Genomic DNA, 20,700 nt, shown 5'->3' with positions numbered 1-20,700 from the left:
AACCACAGAACTGTTGCACCCATCAACAATTGTGCTACCTTGCAGCTTGTACAGAGTTCCAATCTGAACTCCTTGCATCAGTATCAGTGCTCCCTGAACAATATTGTAGGTATCCTTCTCGAACACTGTTTTTACACCTGCATCATCCAGCTTGCTTACAAAAATCAGATTTTTGGCTAATGTAGGAATATGCAGAACACCCGGAAGTGTTCTAACCCTTCCACCTTGCAACTTCAACTTTACTTTTTCGCGACCAACGATTCTAGCTTTCCTATCATCCCCTAAGAAGACATCACCACCATCGTATTTATCATACTCGTAGAACCACTCTCTATGCGGAGTGAAGTAAAAGGATGCACCTGAGTCAATCAACCATGCCTCATGATCTACATGTGTACTTGAAGAAGCCAAGTACACATCCCCACCTTCATCTGAGGTGGTTTTCACCTTTGCAGAAGAAGCATCATCAGATCCCTTTCCTTTGTCAGAAGCTTTAGATTTATAGTCCCTTTTGTAGTGCCCTTCCTTTCCGCATTTCCAGCACACCACCTTTACAGGTTTTCCTGGAGATTTAGATCTCCCTCTAGATTTAGACCTCCCACTCGATGACTTATTTTTGTTTTTGTTCTGGGACCGTCCTCGTACAGACAAGGCATCACCATTCTGGCTCTCCATATTTTTCCGTCTCATCTCCTCCGTCAGCAAGGATGAGACTATTTCATCAAACTGCAAGGCAGTTGCATTGCTACCTATTGCAATAACTAGACTATCCCATGAATCTGGTAGAGAACACAATAAACTGATGCACTTATCTTCATCTGAAATTTTAATATCAACAGATGCTAACTGACTTACCATAGTATTAAATGCGTTCAGATGCTCTGTCACCGAGTCTCCATCTTTCATCCTCAGGTTATATAGCTTTTTCCGCAGGAACAATTTATTCACCAGAGACTTAGATTGGTACAAAGTCCCTAACTTGTCCCATAAAGCTTTCGCCGTAGCTTCCCCTGATACATTCAGCAATACTGAATCTGAGACACACAATCGTATTGTGCTCTTTGCCTTTTGATCCAACTTCTTCCATTCTTCATCAGACACTTTTGTTGGTTTAGTACCCGGATCTACCGCAATCCACTGATCTTTATCCACCAATAGATCCTCCATCTTGAGTTTCCATAACTCAAAACTTTGACCATTAAATTTCTCGATCTCTATCTTTCCACTGCTCGCCATCTTCTTTCGCCACCAGAATCGATCTCGCAGATCTCCCACTGAACAGGGTCTACCACAAGCCCGAGCAAAAACCACTTAGCAACAAAGGCGTCCCCTTGAAGCCAAAACAACTCTGATACCAAATGTAGGTTTTTTAACCCAGTACAAAAATTACCTGCATACAAATTCTAAAACACAGAAAATAAACAATGCGAGAGCATAACACATAAAACACATATAAACAAAGATTTTCCCCTGGATCCCAAAACTGGGACTACCAACTTGATTTTTCATTATTTTCATTTCAATGTTACAATACATATTTATACATGCCGAAGCATCCAATACCATGGACCAAAAACCATCGCGTCCAAAACCATGGACCAAAAACCATAGGTAGGTTCGCCCAACCTAATATAGGGTCCAAATCTTTTTTTCCTGGGGTGCTGCCCCGAACCCCGTAGAGGGGGGCTACCCACCCCCTTCAAACCCTTCGGACAGGGGGGGCTACCACCCCCCTGTGAACCCCCAGCTGCACAATCAGCGCAACAAAGGGGGGGCTTCACCCCCCCTTTAACCCCCTGGTTCACTACATAGGTTAGTGATGGAAAGAATATAACACAACCCAACACAAGATGACAAGAAAACTTGATAGTCACTTTCCACAAAGGAATGACATGACAAACTAAGAAGGAAAGTGATCGATGGATGGTGCCCTACCTAGAAGAAGTTCGAACGAAGACTTCACGACATCAAGAAAGAAAGAATATCAAGCAGCTAAAGGACCCACGAAGAAGAAGTTGTTGATGAAGGAAAGAGTCTCCAGTTAAGAGGGAGTCTTTGGATCACCCCTGATTACAAAGGAGTGACAATTGTGTTTTCCATTTCATGGGTCATGCACTAGACTAGGACTAACAGTCGTAAGTATAGATGAAGGCCATGAATGGAAATGTAGACACAAGATAGACACAACATTCTTGTCTTCAATTGAGAAGAAAGAATGGGAGGATTAGGTAATCATCTGGTATCCGATACTCTTTGAGGATGTGTAGGGCATCCAAGACAAGAGTAGGCAAGAGGACTGATATTCTTTGAGGGCTGGGAACCCAAGATAAGAATAGTCCTAGAAGGTCATATTCGGTGAACACCCAGGTGGGTATGTACCTTGAGAGACAATGATGAAGGTGTCTATAAATCATTGGTCTCGCCAACATTGTAGCTCATGGTCTTGTAAAGAGATGGAGCTATTAGTCAAGGCCTTGCACTATGACAATGCTGATGGATATGAAGCTATAACAGATAGATTGCAAATCTGGTTTTTCTTATGTGAATTCTTCAAGATTGAAAATTGCCAAACACCTTCTAATGCTGTATGAATACCTCCCTAGTTAAGAGGGAGTGTTGAAGGAAATGTAACTAGGCTAGGTCTTCATAAATATAATTTGTATTTATTCAAGGAAAGAGAAGTTATTTTTGTAATATTTGTCAATGAGTTTCTTGCTTATCGAAAATAGGTCAAGCACATTTTAAAAGTGCTTCTAGAAAGTCAAAGTCAAAATATAATTATGATACGACCCTTTGAAGGCATGTTACATTATGTACAAGGTCATGAAAACATCTCCAAGCAAAGTCAAATCCTCTCCTAGCATCAACGAAGTCTCCAAGTAGCAAAACGATGGATAAAAGATGAAGTTTGGTGTAAACTGTCATGTCAGCCTAGAGGACAGTGAAATCGGCCTAAAGAGGAGGGACATGCCTCTATTTATAGAGGCTGTCCACTCCTCATACAACACACAACTCTCTTTGAAATCCGCAAGCAAGAAGAGGGCTAAAAGGACAAAGAAAAGACAAAGAAGAGGGCTACAAGGGCAGCGAGATAAGGAGACAAAACAACGAAGGTAAGGAGGCCATTTCTGAAGCAGCTACAACCACACGTGCAAGGTTAAGGAAGGACTATCTGTGGTCATAGCAGCAGTCATCATATACCACTGTTTTGGGTGCAAAATAGGCCTACAAGGCCTCTCTCTCCAACAAAGAAGCAAAGAAAAGACAACGAGGTAAAGAGGACTGTTTCTAGGGTTTCTGTCCACACGTGCGAAGATTCCAGAAGTCAACTTATGCAGATTTAACAGCAGTTGAAGACAATACACTTAAAGGCCTCATTCAGATATACACCTAGGCCTACAAGGTATCCAAGGAAAGCGAAGAAGGCTCTCCCTATAATGAAGACAAGAAGCCCTAATGTTCTAGGGTTCTCCTAAGAAGAAAATAAGCCTAAGCAACAGAAGAAGGACGAAGTGTTGAGGAGCAGAGTGCCGGAAGACAGAGGTCCATGTGCTGGAATTTATAGTGCAGAAAGAGGAAGGATTTGACTTGTGCTTGGAGGATCCTATAGTCAAGGGTCTAGGGTTTGGCAGTTGTTCAAATAAGAAGCTTCAATAAGAGAAAACTTACAAAGGGTTTTCCTCTCAAGAGTGGAGAGGTTTTGTCCCTGGCAGAGAGCCAAACTTTGTGTTCTTGTTATTTTGTTTTGGTAGCAGTTTGATGAAGTACACACATATGCACTAATAAGAAGAAGAATAAGCATAAGCTAACAAGAAAAGTAAAAAGACTCCACAAATTGTTATCAAGTAACGAAGAATCATCACAACACTACTTTCCCCTAGATTCTTCAACACTTCTAACATATGCTCTTTTCAGATGGGTGAGAAAACATATAGTTAATGCAGGGAGCAAAGATACTGTGTCACATCACATTGGCTATGAGGTGGCTCTTAGGTGTTGTTGGCAGTCAACTAATGGAAATGACTAAGAAAGAAACTCTCCTAGGGGTCCCCACTTTTGGTGGGTAACATTTGGCTACAACTAGGACATGAGCTCATTGTAGAGTGCTTATCCATGTACTCGAATGGGGAGGTCATGAGAATTCCAACAATCTCCTAGGACATAGACCTGTGTCCTGCATGCCACAAAACAACTATTGGAAGCATGTGCACCAGGAGTACTTTATCGCTCATGTTTTTATGACACAATAAACCATATAGAAAATTACATCTATGCTAAGATGCAAGTCTAATCTAAATGTAGTCAAATCAAACACGAGAACATGATATGATGATAGTAGCTATGTAAAAATGATATGCAATGCGACCTACACTACCATGCAATGTTATCATACTACGCATGAGCTTAGTGTAGCCGTATAACCAATGTAAAGGACATATCATTAGATCAATATAAAAACACTTGCCCCTATGAGTTATCATGAGGTAGGACAACCACATATCAAATCCCCCTTCACAAGATTGGGATGATGAATCATATGGGTGGGAGGTGGGAAAATAAGAGAGACATACATCATGGAAGGGAGTCATGGATGAAGGGAATGAATCGATCTTACATCATCGAATCCTTTCTTGTAAACAGAGAATGGAGGATCCAATGATCAAGCTCATGAACTCCTTTTCAAGAGCCTCCTTAGTGGTAACATGCTTCATGGTGGACTTAGGGGCACAAGGGGGAAAATGAGGGGATGGTTGGCAAGGAGGATTCCAACAAGTGGGTTGCTCATTACAAGGATCATATTGAAAAGGGGTAACCAACACAGGTTCATTAGTGACAAGAGGGCTCAATGATGACTACGTTTGATCACAAGGGAGATAAAGACAAACAAGGTCTCTATTAACATCATCATCAGTATCATAGATGGGATCTTTGTCAAAACGATGACTATTGAGCTCCCATTTTTCTTCGTCAATATGCATGTAGTCTTCAATGCCAAATGCTTGGGAATACCTCAGATTCGCCCTCCTCGAGGTGCTCATGAGGATCAATGTCCAACTTGTCAACCATGGTGTGGCTTGCTTGAAATTCACCTTCCAAGGATTCATTTTTGTCCTGCATGTTTTCAATATCATTGACAATAACATCCTTGATAAAGGTAGGGCTAACCTCAACTTCACTTTCCATAGTTCTATTTTCATCATTAGTGTCGTAAATTGGATCATCCTCAAAATGATGGTTGCTTCCATCCCACTTTCCCTCGTTTATATGCAAGAATTCACAAATGCCAACCTCTGGGGAATCAATGGGGTCCCCATTTCCAATATCTTTAGGGAGTACATCATCCCATGTCACTTCTTGTGACAAAGAACCACCTTCACCATGTTATTCAACATGGATAAGGGGTTTCATAGAGATTTCCTCTTCTTTGCGATCGTAGTCAATTCCCTAATTTGCAATCGAAAATTTGTCCACATATCCTTCATTTGCTTAATGATATTCTATATTTGTGGCTTCCTCAGGATCATCCCAATCCTCATCTAGTATATCCAGCTCTACGACCTTTGATGGATTCTTCGCATTCTCAGAAATATTAAGACAAAATTAGTTAATGGCCAATATGTTGCATGCATCTTCTCCAGTCATGAATTATGACCTCCAATACCGATCTTTTTTTCAACCAAAACTTAAAATTAAGTGGTGTTGGTAGGGTCATAGAGATCCTTGATTTGACACATTCCAAGAGACACAATGAATAATTTTACCGAAGTACATTGGTTAGTGATGTCCTCTCTCAAAACATATGAGACGAATTCAGCTATATGATTAAGTACAAATAATGGATTACCATTGGATTTTGGGATATTAGGGAATATCTCACACAACTTCCAAGGAGCCATTCTTTTGAATTTTGCATAACAATCAAGAGTAGAGTTACTAGGATGAATTTAAGGTGCTCTAAGAGATGATTGCTTCACCCTAAAAGCATTGAATTTGAGGTTCAATGAAGAACCAAGGCTTCGTCCTTCCAATGGAGTCTCCAAATAATGATCTACATTATTGTGTTGTAGCGGCTACAACCACCCTCCAAAATTTTGCCTTACCCTGTTTTGGAGCCACCCTACCAACTTTACACAACACTTTGTCTTGCTCCGTCAAGTACTCAAGCTTCAGTGTTTTCCTTGCACAAAGGCAGCTTGTCAATCACTGTCGATCCATTCCCCTCACAAGCTGCTCACCCCGACTTGGTCCAGTTGCAGGCTAAGCAACTTCCCCTTGAAATTGTGCATTCCTGGAGGGAAACCAGCCTTCCCTCCAGGAATTGTGCAATCCTCTCTGACAACTTGCTGGGCTCCAAGATTGCGCAATCCTGCGAGCCAACCTTCCCAGCAGGATTTGTGCAATTTTTCCCAACAGCAAGCTGTTTAGCCCAAGATTTGTGCAAATCTAGGCAACAGTCAACTGCTCTGCCCAGAAAATGCGCAATCCCCTTGGGCAGTCAACCCACCTCCAAGCCAGGAATGTGCATTTTTCCGGAGCAGTTGAGTACTCGCATGCATGAACAATCCGGTTGACTAGTTCCACCCGGGACTGAGGAAACTTGACTTGCATGCATGCATGACTTGATCTTCTCGGAATAGCAAGAGACAACATGCAAAAGGCATCCCATGATTTAGGGAATTATTTTTAGCAGCTGGGGGTTACATGCAAAGTTGTTTTAGAAGTTTCCCTCCAAGTGTCACTTTTTCCTAGATTTGTGGCATGCATGTCATGAGACCAAACTTATTTATTCGACGCATCAGAGCTAATTCATTCACATTGATCTTGGAGCTTTGACATCCCACAACACATCCAGGACTCTTCGAGACATTCGGCTCAGCTATTCAGGGGTAAGTGGCCTAAACTTGTATTTTTCAGCATTTATGTCGTTTTTTGTGTATTCTCTTGTGTGGGTGTTGTTTGCTTGATTTCTTTAAATGCCTGCTGTCACATCTAGGACTCTTTGAGACATTCGGCTCAACTATTCACGGGTAAGTGGCCTAAACTTGTATTTTTCAGCATTTATGTCGTTTTTTGTGTATTCGCTTGTGTGGGTGTTGTTTACTTGATTTCTTTAAACGCCTGCTGTCGTTTACATATATTCTAGCCTGTCCTAGCTCTGTTTCAATTTTTGTTCCTATCTCACTGTTGTCGCATGCATGAAACTGTTTTGCACGGACGTTCGCCCAATTGGCGAACGACCTCACACACATGCATGTTGATCTGTTTGCTGAATCTTCCATTCATGTTTTTCATACATTGTTTATCACTTCTGCCATCACTTAGTGTTGCCATGCATTTCATTGACTTACTTGCTTTTAATCGCCCGTCGGTGAGTCGGGCTAATCTTGGCCTAGTCTTTATGTTCACCAACGCTGCATTGCGCAATCTGGGGAAGGAAGGCTCACCTTCCTCTCCGGATTTGTGCATTCTGGCCCAACACTGGCCTCCTGGACTGTTTTGCGCATTCCTGGAGAATAGTGGTTGCTTGGCCCAGGAAATTGCGCAAATCTGTCCCTGGGCTAGTAGTCCTTCCCAGCTGGAATTGCGCATTGCGCAATCCCAGCAGCCAGCTGCCCAACTAGATTGCGCATTTCACAGATCCAACAGCCAGTCCATCCTCCCAGATAGCCCAGACTACCTTTTGCACAGTTCTGGTAGCCAATCACTCAGCCTCCTAGTGAAATTTGTGCAATCTTGCTCATCAGTTTCCTAGGTATGTGCTGTGTCCTTCCCCGAATTTGCTTTGTTTGCACTAAAATATTTCTTGCCATGCATGCTTCTTGTTTCTATATCTTTCAGGTGTTCATTTGTCTCAATGGCTTCCAAGAGAACAGGATCTCAGGACACTGATGGTATGGTAGCTGGAGCAGTAGCTGAGCAGGTGTCCTCTGGTCTGCCGATCTATGAAGATACAAAGCTGTATCTAGACAAGGACATCAAATTGAAGTGGCAAAAGGTGAATGAAACATTCGCAGGTACTTTTGGGGAAGACCTTGAAGACCATTGGGTATACATGAACATTCATAAGTCCGTCTTGTACTAGATTGCATGACGATACCCCGCGTTCCCATGCACGGACATGATTCACTGGATCGTCTCTCACACTGACCCTGAGATGATGACCTTGAGCAGTGTTAGTGGGACGAAGCTTGCAACCTTCTGGGCACGAGATTACTATGAGATGTATTAGATGACCGAGCCCATGACTGTCATGACTCCCCCGTTCAGCTTGCCCAACAGCAGAGGCCACTCAAGAGACATTCTGAAGGATTAGGTAAAGGAGCCAACTCGTTTTAGGATGACCCCCAATCAGATCTATAAGACGAAGATATTGAGGAAGGCATACCAATACTTGGTCATATTCTCATGTCGACTGAGTGGCCAAGCGAGCACTGATACCTTCCCTCAGAGTTGGGTGGTCGCACTGGACCAACTGGCTAGAGAAATAAGACCATCCAATTGGTCTGGAATACTGGCTCATCAGCTGAAGGAGTAAGTCACGAAGGCTTGACAGTCACCCGAAGGCATGCATGCAGAGATTTACATGTCCGCCTACATTCTAGATGCAGTCTGTGCCTGACATGAGTTCCCAGGCTTAGAGTGGGCATGGTCACTGACGGAGACTGTTGTGAGCACGTATTTCAAGTTATTGTCCGAGTGCAGCTTCAAAGGAGTGATCATACGGCTATTCGACCATCTTGTCACCCCAGTGTACAAGTTGATATTCGAACAGGATCCACCCTGCATGTCAGAAGAAGCGATGAAGGCATTGTTAGGCACTGCAGATTGGTATGCCTCATTAGACGGCACATTCATTGGAGTGTTCAGTGCAGAGAAGCCTGCGCATGTTCTGCCAAAGTTTGCGTTGGACGTGCTTATTATGCAGGAAGTAGTGTATCATATCTCAGCAGGATTAACAGCGAGGCTGCAGCGGAAGAAGAAGGCACCTTGGCCCACTCTTCCATTGTAGATTGGGTTATACGAGATCCAGAGCATCAAGCAAGCGGATGTCGAAGCTGAACAGATGAAGAAGTACCCGTTCGACCTCCGAAGCTTCAACCCGTATGACCCACATTGCATTGTGAAGGATCACTGCATGAGAGTTCAGTTCAATTGGATCCATGGGGCATGTCATTGGGCCGAGGAGGACTCATGGAGGTATTGCTTCAATTCCTCTAGACCCAATGAACAGGTTGGTTTCGCCATAGAGTGGTTAGCATAGCAGCATGAAGCAGCATCACAGAGAACACCAGTAGCAGTAGCAGAAACAACAGAGCCAAGCATACCTATGCGCGACAAAGGGAAGAGAAAGATTGTTGACCGCATGGAGGAGGAACAAAGCTGCAAGTTTCGAGCAGATCCACTTGTAGAACAAGCAGCTATGGCTATTCAACAGAAGAGGCAGTAGCGTGACAAGCGAATTGCGTGAAGGCAGAGGGATAAGAAGAGAATGGAAGAAGCAGAGAAGGAGTTGCATGAGCTGAGGGAGCAACTCTGAAAATAACAAGAGCTGCGCCAACATGAGAAGGAAGCGCAGCAGCAGCAGATTTAGCAGGGGGCGCATCACGTGCAGACAGACGAAGCAACACCCGTACAAGTAGTTGATTCTTCTGAACAACTGGCATCAGGCAAACAGGGTGAACCCTCGCAGGGGCAAGACTTTTCTCATGAGATAGAATAGGCTCTTGAACAGTTGGATGCAGACATGGAGCAGCAGGAGTTGGAACAAGACACTAACCTCATGCCTCACCAAATAGAGGTCGACTCGCCTGCTTCAATGCATCCAAATGATGAGCAAGTATTGGATGACCAAGGAGGCACTGATATCCTTGGTGGTCAACTAGAAGCAGAGATGCACAACATCTCCTTTGACGAATCTCATCACAGAGTTGTGTAGTCTCAGAGAGTACCGACTCTAGAGGACCAAACATTCCCTACGCAATTTGAAGAGCAAGTGATCGTGACTGATGTGCACAAGCATCCAATTGCATTGGTCAATGCAACTAGAGTGTATGCCGAAGCCACTAGCTCAAGTGTTCGTTTTCTCATAGCTGAGAATGAGCGAATGGCGAAGGAACTACAGGTGGCCAAGCAGGGAGGAGACTTGGTGACAATGTCCGCCCGAGCTGAATTGAAGAAGGCAATACTAGATGAAGTATTTTCCTTGGACACAGTTATGCGAGCATTGTACTCCAAGTTTGGTACTGTGCATCAAGCAGTCGTTCATCTCCACGGATGGCAGCAACGATGTGCAAGAAGAGTACGCATCTTGAAGAACATACATACTACTGTTGATAACATGAGAGCATGGACGATGAAATATAAGGGAGCCCTGCTTCACTTGCCAAAGATGATGAAGGCCAATGCTGTCGAGTTGCAAGCATGTATCCAGAGTCAGATCCAGAACTATGAAGACCTATCGTAACTCATCACTAGCGTACAGGCTTCCCATGCACAAGTATTCAAAAGCATGGAGGCTATATTGCACACTCATGTGATCGCATCACTTGGGACACTCACCCAGGGGAAGACCATGACAGGAGCTTGACTTGTACTTCGACGAGTTGATGCGCACCGCCACCAGCCCAGACTTGCCTATCAGTGCAGACATCATGCGCAAGTACATTGCTGGTCCAGCCACACTAAAGACAATGATGTACATGCTCACAGACGAGTTGGATAGAGGAGCCCGAGCGATGTACCCAAATGCTATGGAGGCAAGGTTCAGGTTTCAAACGGATGTCACAAAATAACACATGGACACTCTCAAGGACTACCATTCTTGGCATCAGTATGTCACTGTTGATCAGCATGAAGATGTCGAGCAGTTGGACTTCTATGGTTGTCTTAGTCCGAATGATGTCTAGTCTGGTTTGTCCAAGCCATTGTTCACATGGGTACATGTGCATTGTAATGTTGAGTCATGTCAAGTGTAAGAAAGTGTCAAGAGTGGATGTAACAGTCATAGAGTAGGTGAAGAGTCGTGAGGATAGTTGAATGATCACAAAGGGGAATGTCAAGGGTCACCCCACCCTCTGCTATAAATAGTCCCTCATAACTCATTGTATAGGTTTTTGGTTAGCCAAGCTTCTACTAAGACTATTTTGAAGAAGGCTTGGATAGTATTGTAAGGCGCCTCGGCTTCTCCACTACACGGAGCTAGTACATCTCTTTGGAGGAGCATGCAGATGTAGCTGTAACGTTGCACTGTTGGAGCTAGCAAGTTTACAAGGATGTATTGTATGATTGTGACTTACACTTCTTTATATAATAAGAGCCAACACATTTTCATGCATATGTTGTTATTGTAGTTGGACTTCTTCGGTTGCTTTAATGATATGTGTTGTTTAACTTACGTACTTGTGTATGAACTGATTCACATGCAATTATATGAATCTTGTTGTTAATGTGTTGCATATGTGTTAATGCTGTCATTGTCTGTGTCGACTGCTCTGCTGGACATCAGACAAACCTTTCACTTGAACCTTGCTATAACAACCGTCACTCGTCTCAGACTGATCCATCACTATTGTATGTGTTATCTTACCTTGTATGATGTGATTTCTGCATCTGAGTGGACTGCTCCACCGGAAGCTGTGCATGTCCTTTGTGTTCCTAGCCGAGTTGACACTGATCCCTTTCAACTTGGAACTCACCTTCACCTCCTTCCCCTTTGGAAGTGTTGGACCCTCTCATACACCTTCCTTGACTCGCTGCATCAGTCACACCCTTGTTGCTGACAGAGTTATTCTACTTGCCTCTGTGCGACACTGTGGTCAAGGCATTACCTTACAACCCACTGCTAGGATTCCTACACCAAACGGTCTGAGGTCTAATTGGGACTTCTTACCGGGGAGATCCATTTGACATGTTGGTGGGTCCAACATTGTCAACATATTGCTAGGGACAAAACACACGCTTCGTGTCCCTGGGAATGATGCCAAAATGTTACCACTAAATCTAGTAGGACTTGGATAGGGAAACCCTACAAGACAAGAGCTAGACAGTGCTAACAATGAGGTAAAATCCCAATGAACTTTCACTGATGGGAGGAGTCCTAGTAGGAAGGAGATCACTTAAAATAGATATGCTAGGTATAAGACACAAAGTGATCCAGCTAGAGCTCATTCAAGAGAGAGACTCTAATAGTTCAAGGCTTCAAAGCAAAAGACGCTCTCAAAGAAAAGCCCTAGAATAGAAGGCTCAAGACCTATGGTTTTGAGATTTTTCGATGGTGATAGGTGTTCACAAGGTCAAAGCCAAATAGAAAAGGATTCTTTACATATACTTCAACAAGTACTAAGCTTATACAACCTGCAAGAAAGTTCTCAAGTTGAGGGAGAAGAAACTAGGGTTTCTCTCTTGGAGCAACACCTAGGGACGAAGATTTTATGGATGAAATATGAGTGGATGCCCACCAAACTTGGAGAATAGGTAACCTAGACCCTGAGCTTGATGTTTAGGCTCTCAAATCACCAAAAAAATCCTCCCTAGAATTTCGCTGCAAGTTCTAGATTTTTTCCCTAGCCTTAGAAGGAACGGTTTTAGGAGAGAAAATTATGGAGAAAATTTAGGATTGATCACCAAAGACTTGGATTACTGCCTTGTCCTTTAGGCATATGGAGTCTAGGATGAAATATATATGCTAGATCCTTTCTAAGGAGGCTAAAAAATGATGCCCTAGGTATCAAATTTTAGCATTTACCCACTTCAAAAGAAAATGGAGTTTGATAGAGAGATTAAAGATTTCCTCCACTAGGAACATTCATTACATGTTGTACAATGAATAATTTATGCAATACTCAACTAGATAGCTTTTCAAAATTAATTTTCAACAATTATGGCACAAAATAACAAAACTTAGAAGCAACAATTCTATACATTAGACAATTTCAAGATAGAAACTATTCAACAAAAGCACTTACAAGACAACATGTACTATATCCATCCAATTTCCAAAGAAGTAGCTCCAACGACAATAAGAAATAGCTTCCAAACATCGAAATGCATCAAAAATATCCCCACTAGCCAAAAGAAACAAGTGCGAGTTCTTATGAAGAAGTATAATCTCAAGTGTGATGATGATGAGAGACTCAAATGAGGTCTCTTGGTATTTATACATGTTCTATCAAGTCTAATTTTAGCCTAGAAGCCTCACTTAGTATGTCAAATAGAGGGAAACACTTAATGTGGTTACAAGGCAACCACATAGCCAATGTAAAAACATAAAGATAAACCCACATGAGGGCCGAATTGATGACATCATCCATGCATTAGCCCCTTGGAGGCATGAGTTGGGCTCTCTTTGTGCTAAAGTTAGTCAAGGGGGCTTGAAAATCATCTACTAGGGGTTGGGCCCTAGACATCCATGCAATTCATCATGTGTGCCCTAGTTTTGTGTTAGGGGCACAACATGGGTTTCATGGGTCTGCTAGTGATAGAATCGCCTGAATTTGCTCCATTGTTGAGGGTTTGGAGAATGGTGATATCCCTCCCATGTCTCAAAGGGTGAGACAAACCTCACCTAGGCCTCGGATCAACCACGAAACCATGTGTACACTGCTAAGCCGGTTGGGGAATGATGTTCCAAGTGCACCATATCATGAATAATATGGGGAAAAGTGCAGACTATTATTGTGCTATAGGTGGCCATGGAATTAAGTAATGATGCATTACAAGTAGAGGAGTCACATGGCTCTCAACGCTTCACCTGGAGGGTGTCATATGCTCCTTTAGTGGACTTAGGCCCTAGTTAAGTTGCCTAATGCTAGTTTTTGTACCATTAGAGATGTTGAAGTCTCGAAACTTTGTGGAGAGGCTAAAACAAAGGAGTTCTCCATCACCCCAAAAATCATTCCTAGAAATTCCACCTAGAAGTGTCTCAATTAAATTATTAGCCTATTTTTAAATATTATCTAAGTTTAAACTTAGGAAAAGGGGTTAATTAATCAATATTAATTGAGAAAGGTGCGAGTTATCTAGAAACTCACACAGATCGATCCATATATGATCTCAACTGTCAATTATGTTTTAATCTTACCTGTTGGAGTCCCAATTGGAGATTATAAGAGGAGGTCAATGGGTAGATGGAGAACACACTTGAGATCGATTTTCCTTGGGCAATTCGATTTTCCTGAGAGTAGCAGCAGTTGCCGGAAGAGTAAGAGCCAGAGAAGGGAAGCAGAGACAGAGAGGGGCAGGGACAGTGATCTGGAGAAAGTTTTCCAGATCTCGAGAGGCAACAACAAGTGCCAGAAGTGTTCCAGGAAGAAGCTGTGCAAGGGCTGCACAAAAGCTTTAGCAGAGTAGTTTAATTTTGCTGGAGAGGAAGTCAATTCTGCTTCTAGAGGTCGAGAAAGTGTTCCAGAGGCTCGGAGAGTCACTTCTAGCAGCGAAGACAGGCTAGATGACTTGATCAGAGGCTGAACAGAGCCACACATGTGAGAGGAAGCGCAAGGAACTGCGTAAAGGCCTTGTGCAAGAGTTTAGATGGACATATTTTCTGGAGGAGACAGTGCCAACATTGCTTGTGGAGTGAGAGAATTTTCTCTCTAAATATGTTTGTGAGATACTTGCTGATTGGATATCCAACTTGGCATCCATAGATTGTACTTAGATTATTTCACTGCTACTTAATAATAAAAAACCTCAGCTGCTACACTGGTTTTCCCAAGTTGGGTTTTTCCAGGGACATTTGTCCAAAAATAATTGTTAGTGCTAGCATTGCTTGTGGAGTGAGAGAATTTTCTCTCTAATTACGTTTGTGAGATACTTGCTGATTGGATATCTAGCTGGGCATCCATAGATTGTACTTAGATTATTTCACTGCTAGTTAATAATAAAAATCCTCAGTTGCTGCACTGGTTTTCCCAAGTTGGGTTTTTCCGGGGACATTTGTCCAAAAATAACTGTGTCAAATTATTGTGTGTCTCAATATTTTCTCAGTTTCTAGTTTATCTTCCGCAGAATTTATTTTGGTGAAAATTGCAGTTGTGAATTATTCATTGTTAGTCGTAGTAAATAAACTACTAATTAATTTACAGTTAGAAGAATAACTTCCAGTTGCTGCAATAGTTGAAATTTTCACATGGTATCAAAGGGATTTTGATCAGAGAGGAAGCTCAGAAGCAGAAGCAAAAATTCGTTGTTCAGATAAAGCAACAGGATGAGTTTCTGGGGTTTTGCGCAGAGACTCATCCAGACAGTATGAATTGCTTGAGGAATTCGATTTTTCAGTGTAGGTGGGCAGAAAAATTTGACTTGCCATATTGAGTGATTCCAACAGGCAGAGGGAGCAGTGGTAGCTCAAATTTTTGCTGGAGAGATTCCTTGTTTGGGCGCAGAAGGGTTTTGCAGTAGCAGAATTAGTGTCGGGTGGAAGAGAAAGGCACACACAGAGAGAATTTATCTCAGAGGGTTTCTAATCTAGAAATCCAATTTTCCAGTCGCAAGTGGCAGTAGTTGCAAGCAAAGTTTCTCACTCCAGAAGGGAGTGTGAGTAGCAGGTTAAGCAACCAATGGTAAAGAGGGAGTTTCCAGTTCAGATTCGAGATGGTAACAATTGGGCTTAGAGATCAGGATAGGTTGGAGGGAGCCTCCAAATTTGTCATCTGGATGGCTAGGATGTTCTTCCTTTTGGTTGAATATGACCTGAAAGTCTATGTAGATAATGTAGTGGTAGTTCCTCAGGATGCAGATCAACTAAAGGAGTATATGAAAGAGATGGCAAAGGCGAAGTAGTTGATCCTGGATGGAGTCTGAGACCATATAGTCTCGCATATATTTGGCAAGACTACTAACAAGGAGATGTGGGACGCTCTCGACCAGCTATATCAGAATACTTCTGAGCAACGGAAGATGTTCCTGTAGGAGAAGATGAGAAACATTAGTATGTAGAAGGGTGAAGACATAGATCCATTCCTCACCAGGATTTAGGAGGTTCGTGATCAGATTGCAGTCATTGGGGAGGCACCTCAACTAATAGATGTTGTACGGTTGGCACTAAACAGTGTCTTAGAGGAGTGAGAAGTCTTTGTTCAAAGTATTTTGGGTCGAGACACATTGCCTTGATGGGACAAGATTGTTAGTTTTTGTAGCATTGGAGGTGTTCTAGTCTCAAAACTTTGTGGAGAGGCTAAAACACAAGAGTTCTCCATAACCCATAAATCGTTTATGGAAATTCCACCTAGGAGTGTCTCAATTAAATTATTAGCCTATTTTTAAATATTTCCTAAGTCTAAACTTAGAAAAGGTGGTTAATTAATCAATGTTAATTGAGAAAGGTGTGTATCATCTAGAAACTCACGCGGATCAATCTAGAAACGATCTCAGTTGTCAATTATGTTTTAATCTTAGCCATTGGAGTCCCAACTTAATATTGTAAGAAGAGGTTGATGGGTAGATGGAGGACACTAGTGCAGATACTCAGTTGCCCATGCAGTTCGATTTTTCAAATAACATAGATCTTGCAGAGAAGATCGAGCTAGAGGGGTGAGTAGGAGGTGGCAAAGGAGGTCAGCAACATTTCCAGAGGAATTCTTCCAGATTCGGAAGAGGCAGTGAGAGGGAGTGCAAAATTCCCAGAGGATTTGTGCAAGGAATGCGTAGGCATAACAACAGAACAATTCTATCTAGATGGCGAAGCTAGTGATTCAGCAGCTGAAGGTCGGGATTTTGGTCAAATGAGCCAGTGAGAGACAAAGCTGTCGATTTCAAAGTTTTCTAGAGGTAGCTTCAGAAGAGCTTGCACAAGCTTTGCGAAGAGGTTGACGCAGAAGGATTTGCATGTGGCTGGGGAGGCAAATCGGTGATAGAAATCAAATTTAGGGTGAGGAAAAATCCTCACAATAATTTTGCCAGTATTTCTCTCGGATTGGATTTCCAGTTGCCAGTAGAGCATCCAAAATTATTGTACTCAGTTGTTTGCTATTGCATAATAAAAATAAACGCTCATGCTACAACACCGATTTTCCCACATTGGGTTTCTTCGGGGACAATTGTCCAAAAATAACAGTGTCAAAAATTTAGTGTGCTAGAATTTCTCAGTTTCCAGCATTTGATTTTCCACAACACTTTTATGATGAAAATTGTAGTTGTGATTTTATTCATTGTCCGCTGTAGAAAATAAACTGTATAATTAAAATTATAGTTAGGAGAATAATTTCCAATTGCTGCAATAGTTGATATTTTCAAATGGTATCGAAGCAATTTTGATCGGACAAGAAGCTCAAAAGCAAAAGGCAGAAATCATCCAGATTCAGAGGGAGTCTGGTAGTACGATTTATAGGTTTGTGCAGAGGTTGGATTAGCAGATCAAATCGCTGGGTAGAGGGATCGATTTTTCCAGTGTAGTTGGCAGGGAAAATTCACAGAGCCCAGTAACAGTTCTAGCAAGTAGTAGTAAAGCAAGGAAGTTATTCCGTGAAGCAGATCAGTGTTTTCGCTGAGCAGTTTTTCTTGTTTGGGCACAGAGGGTTTGCAGAAATTTGCTACAACAAAATTAGTGTTGGGATGAAGAGGAATAACACACAGGTTTGTCTTCAGTAAGTTCTTTAGTATGACCATGGACAAAGTTGACATTGAGGGGGCTTCAGATTTGTCTTCCAGGTTGGAGGATGAATTTTCTTTCCTATCAGGCTCAGCTTCATAGGGTGTCTAGTATATAGACAGTGTAGCGTCAACTCACATGACAGGGGTTAGAGAATATTTCTCTAACTACAAGGAGGAGAAGATGGACTTCCATATTACGATGGGAAATAGAACTAAGTGTACTCTAGTGGGGAGAGGTACCATCGGATTTTAGAGGAAGTCAAAAGCGAGTACCAGCACTACAGATGTACTACATGTTCTAGGATTGTTGATTTGGGTTAGCATCGAATGTGATTTAGCCACGAAAATTGGTGTAGAGGCTAAAGCATATGAGATCTCCAAAACCCAGAAATGGTTTGGGAAGAATCTAACCAGTTTGGGAGATATTAAAATAATTAATATTTTTAATGGAGTCCCTAGTCTAAACTTAGGGAAAATAAAATATTAATGTAAATTAATATAAAACTGAGTTAGAATGGTCCAAAAGTCATGGATCAAGCCAGATCTAATCTTATCCGTTGATTAGGGACTTAATCTCGGCCGTTGAATTATCAACCAGAAAAGTATAAGAGGAGGCTTGAGGGTCACTTGGAGAATACACTGAGTTAATCAAGAATTCGATTTTCTGGGGCAGGGCTTGCTGAGGAAATCGAAGGAGTGATCAGAGTTGCAGCTGAGGGGCAGTGAATGCAGTAGCAGAGAGGCAGAGATAGTACCGAGAGCATCAACGCAGAAGCCGGGAGAGGGTTGACACAGAGCCAGCTAGAGGCCATGCAGAAGTAGTCAGAGGCCACACAGAGGCAACCAAGAGCTGCGCAGAGCCTGAGGAGGGCTAGCGTGGGAGACGTAGAGGCTCCAGAGGCTGATGCAGAGCCCCGAGAGGCCGACGCTGCACTTGAAAGGCTGACGCTAGGGCAGAGAGACTGACGCAGACCCTAAAGGTTGACGCTGGGAGATTTCGTGGGGCGGATATTTGTCTCTGACTGAGAGGTACTACTGTCGAGGGAATTCTATGTTGGGTGAGCCATTTTTGGCACCCAGATTTTAAAACTACTTAATAATAAAACCCTCAGATAGTTGCACTTGTTTTCCCGCATTGGATTTTTCCAGGGACATTAATAAAAAAAAATGGTGTCACTTGTGTGCTTGTTTTTTCCTTCAGTTGATGATCTGTATGTGTTGAGATTGTACTTGTATTTATTTTCAGTATTTACATGGTAAATAACTTGTTAATTAACAGAACAAGTAGGAAGAAATAAATCAGAAAGTACAAGAAGGATTTCTAACAGTTAGACTTAGAAATTCGAACATGGTATCGGAGCGTGGTTGCAGATCACAAGATAACTGAGGGCATCAGCTGAGTAGAGTAGTAGCAGTAGAAACAACTGTCTCAAGTGACAGAAGCTATTCCTAACGGAAAAGCAGCAAGGAAGGGGTGACACAGTGTCTGCGTCATCAGTTTGAGCTAGGAAGAGGATCAATGCAGTGGTAGAGAGGAGAAGACCTGACCTACGCAGTGCCCAATCATCTTTCTCAGTGAGGAAGGATTGACGCCTGTGGCCAGGAGGTGCGGATTTTGCTGGTGTCGAGATTGCGCAGAGCCTAGAGGCTCTAACCTTTAGTTTGCTAGGGCATAGGAGGTTGTGGGTAAGTTGTGGAGTGAAGCAGGTGGGGTAATGTGGTCAGAAGAGTACCTAACAAGGCAGGACCAAGGAGGAGAGAGTTGCTGCCGAGGATTTCTAGCCAAGAAATCTGGATCGGTGGTGCAGCTGCACTAACGATCGGAGTAGGGGCATTTCGACATTGGCAGAGGGGTTTCTTGGAGGGAAATCAAGGCTCAAAGGGAGTCACACCAAGAACTTCCAGGAGGGAAGTAGAAAGACTCAGAAGAGTCGAAAGAGGAGCAAAAAAACGACAATGAATGGGGTAAGAGATTAGGACAAACTGGACGGAGCCTCAAACTTCGTAGTCTGGAAGGCCAAGATCTTGTCCGTTCCAGACAGGAATCGTCTCAAGAACTTCGCCTTGAACACGATAGCAATCCTAGTTGATGCGACTGAGAATGAAAAGTACCAGGAGGCAATGGCGAGGGCCAAGAGCATCATCCTTGATGGGGTCAAGGACCATGTAGTACCACATATTGCCGAAAAGGACACGACAAATGCGATGTGGGAGGCCCTGACGAAATTGTATCAGCATACTTCCGTGCAGAGGAAGATGCTACTAGAAAATCAGCTGTGGTCATACCAGACGCAGAAAGGAGAACATATAGACACATCCCTCGGTCAATTGAAGGAGATTCGGGATCAAATGACTTCCATAGGGGCCACATGCGAATGAGGAGATGATGGTGAGGACCGCATTGAATGCAGTCTCAGAGGATTGGGAGGTATTTGTCCAGAGCATACTGGGCAGGTCGACCCTTTCAGATTGGGAGGAATTGTGGGTTGCTCTTCGTCAAGAAGAGATCAAAAGGATAACCAAGGCGGGAAGTAGCAGCAAGGGGGTCAGAATCAAGGAGGAATAGGAGGATGCTGCCCTAGCATCTGAGGGAAAGCAGGAGAAACTGAGGAAGAAGGACCTCTCCAAGGTCAAATGATTCCATTGTGGGGAACTAGGTCACTGCGAGCCAGTGTCCGAGGAAGAACAATAAGGGAGAGGCCTCTAAGACCAAGGCTGCGCCAGCCAGGGTGAAGAAAGAAGTGGAGATAGATGATGACTGTGCCATGAGTGCTCATGTGTCACTTGAGAAGAAGTGGGGAGACATCAAGCTGTAGCCAGACGGACTATAGGCAATGAGGGGCAGAATCTTTGAGGTACCCAACCTCTTGGATTATACCTTTCTATGGGAGCCTCGAAGAGGAGTAACAGGACTGGCGGATGTCAGTAGAGACGGATGTGGATGGAGTGACAGAGGGAGCTACAGTGCAAGAGTCCCAACACAACGTGAGGCAACAGTGCGAGATGAACAGAGTTGTTGCAGTAGCGTAGAGTTCATAGAGGGATCACTTGTCAGTGACAGAGGAAGCTTCAACATCGGGAGTGTTTCTAGACTACGGAGATGTCAGAGTT

This window comes from Pinus tabuliformis, chromosome 6 (genome assembly GCF_031772625.1).
Source record: "Pinus tabuliformis cultivar Carrire ecotype Pingquan chromosome 6, CPIR1, whole genome shotgun sequence".
NCBI lineage: Eukaryota > Viridiplantae > Streptophyta > Pinopsida > Pinales > Pinaceae > Pinus > Pinus tabuliformis.
Note: the sequence above shows the minus strand (reverse complement) of the source record.